The 12,504-nt window shown below is 28.8% G+C and overlaps 2 long non-coding RNA genes across 2 annotated transcripts; one reads left to right on the top strand and one right to left on the bottom strand.

Moving 5' to 3' along the window:
• Nucleotides 1-2,325: 2,325 nt before the first annotated feature.
• LOC121215485 (uncharacterized) lies at nucleotides 2,326-3,973 on the bottom strand. Its single transcript, XR_005911356.1, has 4 exons — nucleotides 3,777-3,973; nucleotides 3,533-3,628; nucleotides 3,024-3,119; nucleotides 2,326-2,585 (listed from the first exon to the last, which is right to left on the bottom strand). It is a non-coding gene; the product is annotated as an uncharacterized lncRNA (long non-coding RNA).
• A 3,457-nt stretch (nucleotides 3,974-7,430) lies between these two features.
• Nucleotides 7,431-10,623, top strand: LOC107950836 (uncharacterized). The gene is made up of 3 exons (XR_001698226.2): nucleotides 7,431-7,549; nucleotides 7,783-7,876; nucleotides 8,543-10,623. It is a non-coding gene; the product is annotated as an uncharacterized lncRNA (long non-coding RNA).
• Nucleotides 10,624-12,504: the final 1,881 nt, after the last annotated feature.

A 12,504-nucleotide genomic window follows, 5' to 3' on the forward strand; every position in this document is an offset into this window, starting at 1 on the left:
CAAGATTGAGGAAAGAAATATAAATGAGGCATTGGATATGTGTTATATTTATTTTGATTTTGATATATTTAGAATATTGTTTTGATTGAATTTTGTAAAACATTGATTTTATTATATTTATTTGATTTTTTGTAATTTAAGAAGAAAAAAAACAAATAAGGGAAGAAATGAAGAAAAGGATGATAAAATGTTAGATATCATATAAACACTAATCGAATCCTAAATCTTTATGAATGGTAGCGATTTGATGTTAGATTTATCAAAACATTGTTAAAATAATTTTTTAAAATAATATTTTGATAATTAATTTTTATTTATTTATGATTATGTAAAAAACCTCTCTATATATTAACAAGGTTTCAAGTCCATTATTGACGTGGGGTGTCTTATTTAATGACACATGGGTCATAAAATTGTCCTACAATTATTGTATCTTTTCAACCAAAATAAAATAATTTAAAATATAAAAAATAATCCCAAAAGATCAAACGTGATAATCCAATATTTTTTTTACACAATATTTAAAATTACTTGTAACATTTTCTTAACTCATATAAATAGGAGGATAATCGTCAACACACTTGAACCACATCATTCTGCATTTACAATAATACTCATACCCAGTGGCGGAGCCAGAAAAACTTTTTTGGGGGCCGAAATAAAATTATATATTTTTAAGATAATAAAAATGCAGTTTTACCATTTGAATAAACTATATATTTATAATTTTTAAGAGATTAAATCAAATTTTTATTATTTTGAGGGGCTAAAATAAAATTTTACCATTACTAATTTAAATTTTTATAAATTATAAAAGCCCTAAATAGAAAATTTTCTATTTTAAGGGAGAGCAAGACCCCTACCTGCCTCTTGGCTCCGCCAATACCCATACCAATCGAGCTAAAATTCAATGACAATATTTTTTAAAAAGTAAAATAAATTCAAATCATATATATTTCAATTAATAATATATATCTTAATATTCAAATTATATTTATCTTAAATTTAATATTCATCATAAAGATAAATGATAGTATCATAAAAGAAATGTTTTTTTTCTTTTCTATATAATTTCAAAAAATTGAAAAATATTTAAAAGCAAAAAAATATAAAGTTAATTTAAATAAATGTTATTTATTTAATCATATATTATCTATAAAATCCCGAAAATGTTCCAAATGAAATTAAACAATGGAGTTTAGGTTATTTTGTGCAATACAAATCATACTACAGCTTTACAAAATTTTAAGATCCTTCTTTGCTACACTTTTTAGTTATTTCCATGTTTAGCTAATATTCATCTATTTTCATATATGCAATTAATTCTTTTTTAGCTCTCATCCAAATTGCTGAATTCTGAAAAGATTCCAGAATTTTTTTTCCTATGGACCCTAAAAAATTTCTCAAATAAAAAATTTAATATTGAAATAAATAAATAAATAAAATTGGTTAATAATTCTCAATTTTCCAGAAATGTGACGTTGTGACGAGCAATGGACGACATCACAATGAGGGTCGTCAGGATGTCAGGACAAGGCAGCAATCTCTTGAGACACGAGCAAGGGCAACGTTGATGTTGCAACATCGCGGCGATATCTCACCTAATGTAGCCGTGTTTTAGACTCCAAACAGGACTTCTTCTCCGAGTTGAACTCTGATTACTTCAAGGATATTTTAGTCGTTTTATCCCTTCAATCTCAACATATTTAAAGGGTCATTGTATCCTTGTTTTGACACACCAATCAGCAAAGTCTTTTTCATGAGGGCAACAAGATGTAGTCACATATAAATTTTGGTGAGAGTTTCGTGATAACTATGGAGATAATTTTGTTCCCAAGTTAGGGTTTTGTTTTCGAGGTTTGTTATTGTACATTTAGGATTATTTTCTCCATATTGTACTCTCGTTTGTTGACTCATTTAATGAAAATTCGATACCTCCTTTACCTGTGGTTTTTATCCTCTTCGGAGGAGTTTTCCACGTAAATATTTGTGTGTTTGATTTCTCTATTTTACTTGTTCGTTATTTATACAGGCCGATCCCTAACAGAAAGTTTAAAATATTTTTATAAAATAATTAAAATATGTTTTAGACAATATTTAAAACTTTAAAAACAATTTAAAATAATTTAGGATTTATCTGGAGTTAATCGGAGGTGATCGAAGGTCAAAACAACTTAAAATAGTCTAGTGACAAAACAAGTGCGATGTCACAACGTGGGGACATGTGAGATATGCAAGGTCGTAATGTTGGGCTCCATAGTTGCAATGTTGCATCTTTGTGGTTGCAACATGAATTGCTGAATTCATCCAAGAACACTTCAAATGTTTTACTAAAGTAAAGTATTCATGCACATAATCAGTTAACCAAAAGAAGGATTGGTTAGGGAAATAACATGCCTTTCAAGCTCAAATTTCAATAACAATCAACATAAAGACCAACTAATATGAATTTAACATATTTACTCATGTAGACACCTAGTACATGCTACAACTAAAAAACATGTCATTGTCATAATCTTGTAGGTCTCAATGATAGTGTGATGTCTCGGATTGAGCTAGGCTTCAAGTCTCCGCAAATCAACAATCTACGTGTAAAAACAACGTGTAAGCAAATAATGCTTAGTAAATTCAAATAGAATTCACTATACTTACCTTGTTGGAGGTGAGCATACTAAATGTCATAAGAACTTAAATACTTGCTACATCATTCTCAACTACATCACATAAGGCAAGCTAAGTATAAGAATTTATAATCATGTCAACCAACACAATTAATATAGCACATATAACATGGTTAATATATATTCTTATCATCTCATGGAACACAAATATAGATATCATGGTAACACATATAAAGACTTTTAGCTTTTCTTTAAAGTTTATAGCACAATCATTTCATATTCATTTTTCATAATCAAGTATCTATTCGTATAAGGCTTTTTGCCCAATGTTAGTAAAATGGACTTGGACACTCGAGAATCCACCACCATACCAAGAATGCTCATAAGAGTATAGAACTATACCACACTAAGGCACATAAGTGCAAAGCCCAAAACCATCGTGTTCATCCGTCTACCACACCAAAATAGTCTTTAAAGAGATGGTGTACATCTGATGATCTGAAACAAATGTTAAACCATTGAATGACACGATACAGCTCCAACTCTATAATAACTCGTACATAAATGCACATATGACCCTAATCAACATGTCAACCGTATCTTAACCTTCCTACCAAGTTTACATGGGCACAACAACCAAATGAGCATTTACCATTAAGTCTCATTGTGCATAATTATAACATTCATAAATACTCATGGTTTTCTTTTTACAAAACTCATTTGATTGCCTCATACTTTCAACACATAGCATCATAAATCTAACATACATTCATGCTTTCATGCTACCTTGCCTATCATGTCAACATTATTGATTTTATACTATATTTCCACGTTCAAATAACATATTTAATAAGTTAAATAACTACAGCACACTACAACATGAAAATATAATAAGTTTCATGAGAACTTACCTTTCTCAAAAACAACAAAAATGATTAGAGACTTCTCCAATACTTTCAATCCACCACCTTCTCTTTCTCTTTGCTAGAATCACCTCTAACAACTTTCTTTTCAGTTTCATACAAAACAACAATTTTCCCCAATTGTCAAAATGTTAGAATAGCATTAAATAGTCATATTAATGGCTCAACTCATTTTAAAGCTTCTAAACATATAATAAAAATGATGAAATGCTAAGAAACCATGAATCCTTACCAAAGCTTCATTCACATGCTAAAACCCAAACCATAGATGTGTGGGTGACGAGTTTGGTGGAGAATCTTAGCTCTATTATGATTTCTAAAGGATGATTTTATAAGAAAATAAAGAAAAATGGAAGGAGATTGAAGTAAAAATGGTAGAAAGTGAAGGAATTTGAAAAAGTATGGTGTCTTCTTCTCTCTTATGGCCAAGTGCACAATGATGACACGAGGATGTCTCTTTCCCCCCTTTTTATGTTTCATAATATTTAAATTTTAAGTTTTTGGGTCAACAAGTCAAAAGTTAACGAAAGGTGTGATACAACGTGTTTAACTATCTCAAAAATTATTTCACCACTACACATCACTATATCTTTAATATTTAATCATATTTAAGTCCCAAATGGTCAAAATATCCTCGAAGGCAAAAATTACAAGTTTATCCCCTTATCTCATATTTTATCTAGTTAAACTCGAAAATATAAAAATATTTAAAAATACGATGACCTCTCAATAATCTAAAAATAATTAAATCTAATAAAAATGAATTTTTCATCAGATACATAAACAAAATCACCAGAACAGTCTCACATAGAACACTGAAAAATTTTGGGGGTTACAAAAGTTATTCAATAAATTATTAATTAACAAATTGAATATTACAAAATAAATAACATGATAGAAGATTTTATATTTTTGGAGATGATTTACATATCGCATCTCTATGTACTAAGGAAATAATATTTCGTACTTAGAGGTATAAGAAATGGAATAATTGTTCTTAAATGCCCCTTCATGTTTTCTACTTTAGCTTATTTTGTTTTCCTTTTTTCTAATTAACGTTAATGGTCCTTCAAATACTACAACCTAACAAAAATACCCAAATTAATAATAGTTTTTCAATTTTAGCCTTTTATTTATGTAATTTTTTATGGATTTTTTCCATCATAATCATTAAATACTCTTTATATTTTATTAGAAGATGGGGTTAATAATTTTTTAAATCACCCTTCTTAGAATTGTATACATGTGATATTCAAAAACGCACACAAAAAAATCAATTAGATATATGATTTTCAACACTTTCACTAAAAATATATATGATTTAATTCATTAAAATAATACTACTTCCATTTCTTCAAATATTTTTTTTTTGTCGATTGAGTCTTAACTCAATTGATATCGACATTAAAATAATATAAATGTGATATTTTCAACCCTTTCTTTTTACATATTTAAGAATTTAATTTAAATGCCTTTAAATCATCTTACATACATACTCTCTGTTATATCAATTTGAATAACATTCATATTTACAAAAATATATCATTAAATATTTTTTTTATTTTGTTTAATAACATTAAACTTAACACAATTTAAGTATATGCATAGCACGGATATACAAACTAGTATATATATAATATAACAAGGTACATACACCATAATTATGATAAGTAGCGCAACTATGTTTTTTTATGTAATTTATATGTTGTAGAGAATCCGCAACATATGTCGGATCTCAGTCGTCAATAACTAAGTCTCTGTCTAGCACCTGAACTATATCATTTGGGTCTGGTTGTACAAGCTGTAGGTTGGGATTATTCATATAAGTGTTATTTAATGCTGCTCGTATAGGCTATAGAGTATCCACAACATATGCTAGATCTCAGCCATCGATAGCTAAGTCCCTAACCAACACCCAATTCCTTTAAAACCGTAATGGTTTGCCATTCGTACCTTAGTCATTTATAAATACATCCTAACCTTATTTTGTACTCGTACCATTTTAATATCCATAACATCATCATATATACAATTTCATATCATTCAATCATATATATAGTCAAACTCAATTCGATAACTCATGCTTATTAAAAAATGTCCTATATTTCAAACTTTACAATTTAGTTTTATCTAATGTTAAAAGTAACTATATTTCATTCCAACTCAATATACAAGCAAGAATTTATATATATATATAATATGTAAATAACAAAAATTAACATAATAAATTCCATATGAACTTATCTGACAAAAACAACACCAAACACGATGTTGAGGACTAATCTGTAATTTTGTTTTTCACAAATATCCTTCGATTGGTTCAGTTCTCGATCTATATATAATAATTCATTCAATTTTTCAATACCAACAATGTAATGCTATAGTATGATATGCATGAACCCATTTAATTCTATTTTTACAAAACTCTTAAAGTTTTGCATTTTATTCAATTTAGTCACTAAATTCGAAATTGCTATAAATTTCAAATTTGAGCTTCAATTTCGAAACCGATCTTAATTTCATACTTCTATAGCCCTATAATATCTTTAATTATAGAAATTTAACATAAATTTTGAAAATTTTACACTTTAGTCCCTATGTTCAAAAACTAGCAATTAAACTTTATAAACTAGTCATTTTTCACTTCTAAGCTTAAATTCTAGCAATTTAGTACCAAAAGCTTCAAAAAATAAACAATGAAAACTTTTGAAAACTTTAACAATTTTACAAATTGATACCCAGGTTAGCTAAATGAAGCTCTCGGGACCTAAAAAACATAAAAATTACACGAAATGAACTAAATTGAACTCATCAATTGAGAGCTCAAAGCTTGGTCGAATTGTTCCTTCCTCAATAATGGAGAATCGGTGCAAGGATGAAAAACAGAGAGATGTTTTGTCTTTCTATCCATGTTTCTTTTTATTTATCTTTTTTTATTATCATATTATAATATAATTCTTTTAACTTTGTTTTTACCAATAATAGGCTATCCAACCGTCCACATATAATTAAATTAGCTTAATTACCATTTTAGGCATTATTCAATCATTAAATAAGCCCTTTAGCGACTAAAAGTTTATAGCGATTAAATTTTACCACTTTTATAATTTAGTCTTTGTATATTAATTAACTAATGATTTGATAAAATTTCTAAACCAAAATTCAATATAATACTATAGTAAATACTTAAATATTAAATAATAATACTTACAGATTCAATCATCGAAAAATAGGGTTCCAAAACCACCATTTCCAATACCACAGAAAAACGAGTTGTTACAAAACATATTTTCAGTGTTCCCTCGGAGTGCCATGTGTCAAACTCAGGTGAGGGTACAACAATGTAGTATACACATATAATTTTATTTATCCAATACATAAATAAATTTATGTATTATTTAATTCTTTAAATGTGTATGATTGAATTAAAATTAAAGCTTCATATATACATTTAAACCACAATCAAAGTTTCATAAGTATAATTGCACCAAATTAAAGTTCATGTATAATTTTCAGATTTATCCCTAAAAAAGAACACCAAAAATTTTGATTTTTTTGGATAAAATGAAAATTGATGTAATTTGTAACGACCCCAAATTCTCGAGTCAACGTTCAAGTGTTGACTGGGTTGGCGATGGATAAATTTATTTTTGGGATTGGGTTTTTGTTGGAATTAATTTGGGTGAATTTTGGACCTTTTTATAAGAAATTAAGGATGTTGGGAAGCTTGTGTGAAGTAGGGGAAGATGAATGGCTAATATAGTGATTTTGCCATTTTTGAATAAAAATCTTCTCCCAATTAATGGGAAAAGATGGTTTGATAGATTGGGGTATCGGATAAAGTGAATTTGTCCCTATATTATAATCACCTTTTTTTTTTCTTTTTACATTTCTTCATTTTTTTTTCTTCTTTTCTCCATCTATTTTTCCTTACCAAGTCATGTACAAGGAGAGAGATTTGAGTGAGTTCTCACCATTTTTTTCATCCTCCAAATTTCAAAGAAGGTAAGGGTCTTGATCTAGTTTTTTTTTTTCTTTTAAAAAGTTCCATGGAAGAAAAAAAAATATCTATGTTCTTCAAGGATAAGGTGGAGGTTTTTGGGTGTTTGGAAGGGTTTGAGTTTAAGGAAGTCTCTACCCATCTTCTCATATTTTATTTATTTATTTAAATTATGTATTTTTTACTTCCTATCAACTCTTATTTTGGTGGGAAATCTTGTGTGTTACATGGTTATTAGTTAAAGAGGGTGGTGAATCTTCTAAAGCTAAGGGTAAAGGCAAACTGGTGGAGAGCTAGGCAAGAAACTTTGTTGGTGTTCTTCCATCAATGTGGTACCCTCTAACTTTCCTATACTTCTTGATAAGTCATAAATATGATGGTTGTGTGATAATGCTTGCATGTTATATGTCTTTGGGTGGAAATCTTGTTTGGGTGATTTAAAATGAAGCTAAAAACTTAGTTGTGAAATCTGCTAGAAATAGATTATTACATGAACGGTAAGTTTGAAAATTCACTATAAATTCTGTAAAAATAATTAAGAAGTGATCTATACATTTTTCTAACTGTGAGTTAGTCTAGTTTCATTTAGAACAAACAAATATTGATTTTGATTTGTATTTTAAAATATATGAATTTTTTAGTGTTGAAAGGTCATTAAAATCTGGCAGCAGAATTCTTATAAAACATATTTAGCAGTGACTTTGAAGTATCACCAAAACTTTCACAAGATAAACTAGGAAGTGAGCCTTATATCTCTATAACCGTATAGAAGTCTAGTTTCGTTTAAAATAAACAGTGCTCGATTTAGAGTTATATATTAAGAGTTATTAATTTTTGAATGAGAAAATGTCAGAATGTCAAGGGAGCAGACTGTCACATCTCATTAGTTAATATTTTAGCTAGAATGATAAGCAAGTTGAAATGAGTATGAGACTTGAATGTCATGGTTGTATTTTTGTGATTATATGTTTGATGCTTTGTTTACGCTCAACCTTCAGGCTCTAACCTAACTAGTGGCCATGAGTGGCGCTCGTGATAACCCTATGGACACCCGAGATTATTTGACTAGCGGCCATGAGTGGTGCGGGACTATCTGGATACCCGATTATTTGAGCTATGTGCAATTTAACAAGTTTGACAAGTTTGATATGCAAGTGATTTGGTTATGTAGATTTAATGACTCATGATTTAATTATTCGATACTCATGTCATGTTTCTATGCATACATTTGATTTGCATGCTTATATTTATGAATTATTTGAAGTATGGTAGATTTGTTGTGTACCATTGAGCTTGTAAAGCTTAGCCTTCGAATTGTCTTAATGTTCGAATTTGTAGACTTTTGTTTGTATCTGAGGAACATCATCGACGAGAGACTCCTAGTATCACGTATTCAGAGTACAGTACATTATCTATATTATAATCACCCTATTGTTTTTTTTCTTTTTACATTTCTTCATTTTTTTCTTTTTTTCTCCATCTATTTTTCCTCACTAAGTCATGTACAGGGAGAGAGATTTAAGTGAGTTCTCACCATTTTTTTCATCCTCTGAATTTCAAAGAAGGTAAGGGTCTTGATCTAGTTTTTTTTCTTTTAAAAAGTTCCATGGAAGAAAAAAATATCTATGTTCTTCAAGGATGAAGGTGGAGGTTTTTGGGTGTTTGGAAGGGTTTGAGTTTAAGGAAGTCTCTACCCATCTTCTCATATTTTATTTATTTATTTATTTAAAGTATGTATTTTACATCCTATCAACTCTTATTTTGGTGGGAAATCTTGTGTGTTACATAGTTATTAGTTAAAGAGGGTGGTGAATCTTCTAAAGCTAAGGCTAAAGGTAAACTAGTGGAGAGCTAGGCAAGAAACTTTGTTGGTGTTCTTCCATCAAGGTGGTACCCTCTAACTCTCCTATACTTCTTAATAATTCATAAATATGATGGTTGTGTGATAATGCTTGCATGTTATATGTTTTTGGGTGGAAACCTTGTTTGAAAGATTTAAAATGAAGCTAAAAACTTAGTTGTGAAATCTGCTAGAAACAGATTATTACATGAATAGTAAGTTTGAAAATTCACCATAAATTCTGTAAAATAATTAAGAAGTGATCTATACATTTTTGTAATCGTGAGTCAGTCTAGTTTTGTTTAGAACAAATGGAGATCTATTTCGATTTTTATTTTAAAAGATATGAATTTTTTAGTGCTGAAAGGTCATAAAAATCTGGCAGCAGAATTCTTATAAAACAGATTTAATAGTGACTTTGAAAAATCACCAAAATTTTCATAAGATAAAATAGGAAGTGAGCCTTATATCTCTATAACCGTACAGAATTCTAGTTTCGTTTAAAACAAACGATGCTCAATTTTGATTTATATATTAAGAGTTATTAATTTTTGAATGAGAAAAGGTCAGAATGTCAAGGTAGCAGACTGTCACATCTCATTAGTTAATATTTTAGCTGGAATGATAAACAAGTTGAAATAAGTATGAGACTCGAATGTCATGGTTGTATTTTTGTAATTATATGTTTGATGCTTTGTTTGCACTCAGCCTTCAGGCTCTAACCTAACTAGTGGCCAGAAGTGGCGTGGGACTATCCGGATACTCGATTATTTGAGCAGTATGTGCAATCTAACATGTTTGACAAGTTTGATATGCAAGCGATTTGGTTATGTAGATTTAATGACTTATGATTTAATTATTCGATACTCATGTCATGTTTCTATGTATACATTTGAGTTGCATGATTATATTTATGAATTGCTTGAAGTATGGTAGATTTGTTGTGCACCACAAGCTCAGCCTTCAAATTGTCTTAATGTTCAGATTTGTAGACTTTTGTTCGTGTCCGAGGAACATCATCGACGAGAGACTCCTAGCATTACATATTCAGAGTACAATACCTTATCTATTAGTGAGCATTGTATTCTTAAGGCCTTACTTGTATTTTTTTTGTAGGTCTATAACTCATTTATCATTTTTGTTATTTTGACTATTTTGATAGACGATGATATTGGAGCTCCACATATTTTGTATAGCTACTTTTATTACTATTTTAAATATAACTATGTATGGTATTTTCTCTTATATAAAATGTATTTCAATGTTTTAAAATTATTTGAAAATTTTGCTGGGTTACTCCGGTGACTTGATGTAGCGCCTTGGTATTCGAGTACTCCGTATTTGGGATTAGGGTGTTACATAATTAATTGAAATTAATTCATTTTTATTCAAGTTTGTAGGCAGTGTTGGTATTTATGATTGTAATAGCTTGTTTTCCAATGGTGTTGGAAATAGTGGGTTCGATACGATAATTTCGACGTATCAGTCCGTAAATATTAGTTATTTAATATTTACGGGGTCATTAGAGTCATATTAAAATTTTGGTTAAGAAATTTCAATATTTAGATAGTTAATTAAGTAAAAAAAGACTAAATAGTAAAAGCTTAAAAAGTTAGTTCTAGTAGTTAAATTTGTTAAATGGTTATTGAAATGTGAGTGGATGGATTTGTATGATAAATAAACCATATAAAAAGTTAGTGGAAAAATATGGAATAAGTTTGGTTAGTTATTAAGTTATATTATAAGGGTAAATAGTAAAATAATAATTATGTTAACATGAACTAAAAATAATTCAAAAGTAAGTATCATCATCATCTTCATGCTACCATCGAAGATTGAAGGAGAAAAACACCTTTATTGAAGAAAAAGATTCGGCCAAGCTAGGTTGGGTGCATGTAAGTGATTTTTGGTTCTGTTTTTATTAATTTTTATGTTTTTGTAATCGTTTTAGCTTAATCTAGCTAACCCGGAGGTTCATTTGTAAAACCGTTAATGTTTTCGAAGATGTCATTGATGAGTTTGGTATGTTTTTGAAGTTAAATGGTAAAATATTAAGCTTGGTTGATAAATAGAATTATTTTGTAAAGTAATTTTGTATAATTTTTAAGTTTAAGGATTTAATTGAAAATAACAAAAATTAGGACATATTTTTCTTGTGAAATTTTAGCTTGTAAGGACTGATTTGAAGCATTAGTAAATTCAACATAAAGGGTTTAAGGTTTAATTATGAAATAAGTTTGTTTTGGTTTTAAGGACCAAATTGAAAAAAATGTAAAAGTTTGGGGAAAATGTGAGAAAAAATTGTAAATAGGAAATCATATGCATTAAATTGAATATTATATGAAATTGAGGCTAATAAGTTGAAATAAACTATTTTATAAATCAAGAACAAGTAGATAATCGAGGAAAAGGGAAAGTTACTAACTAGTCCCTAAACTTTTACTATCTTTGCAATCTAACCTTGATAAGTTTGTTCGGTTTAGTTTATTATAATTTGAAATGATATATTGATTGTGAAATTGTTTGTTGAATATTTTTGGTATAATTGATTTGTTATAAACTATTGCAAATTGATGAAATAATTATTTTGAACGTTATTAAATGATGATGTGTTTTGATTCAGATGAACATAGGATAGAGTACAATTGACATGTCAATAGTTTATATTGCGCGCTGTATGAGATTGACTTGTGATGAGATGATGATTCTTGACTTGTGATTATCCACTAAATATAAAAAAGTTTAACATTTGTTGCGAACTATCGTGTTATATTTACAATTATTATAGCATGTTACTAGGGGCAAATTAAAGCCTTCGGGCTTGGCACTTGATGCCCAGGCATGTTTTCGGTTGGATTGGCTTGTTTGAGCTTTCTAGCATGTTTCGGGTGGCTAACCGCATACTCGTATCTGTTATATCATTCATCGAGCAAGTTTTCAATGATAGTTGACTTGATACTAAATTGTATAATGGATTGCATGATTTTTCGATATTATCATGACTTGATATTGAATGATTTTCATGTGATTGAACATATTATGCAACTCATATAAGTATATGTATGAACTCACCTGTTGAACAACTGTGGTTGACAGGATTTATTGTTTGTTAATCTTGTT

Source organism: Gossypium hirsutum, chromosome D03 (assembly GCF_007990345.1).
Source record: "Gossypium hirsutum isolate 1008001.06 chromosome D03, Gossypium_hirsutum_v2.1, whole genome shotgun sequence".
Lineage (NCBI taxonomy): Eukaryota > Viridiplantae > Streptophyta > Magnoliopsida > Malvales > Malvaceae > Gossypium > Gossypium hirsutum.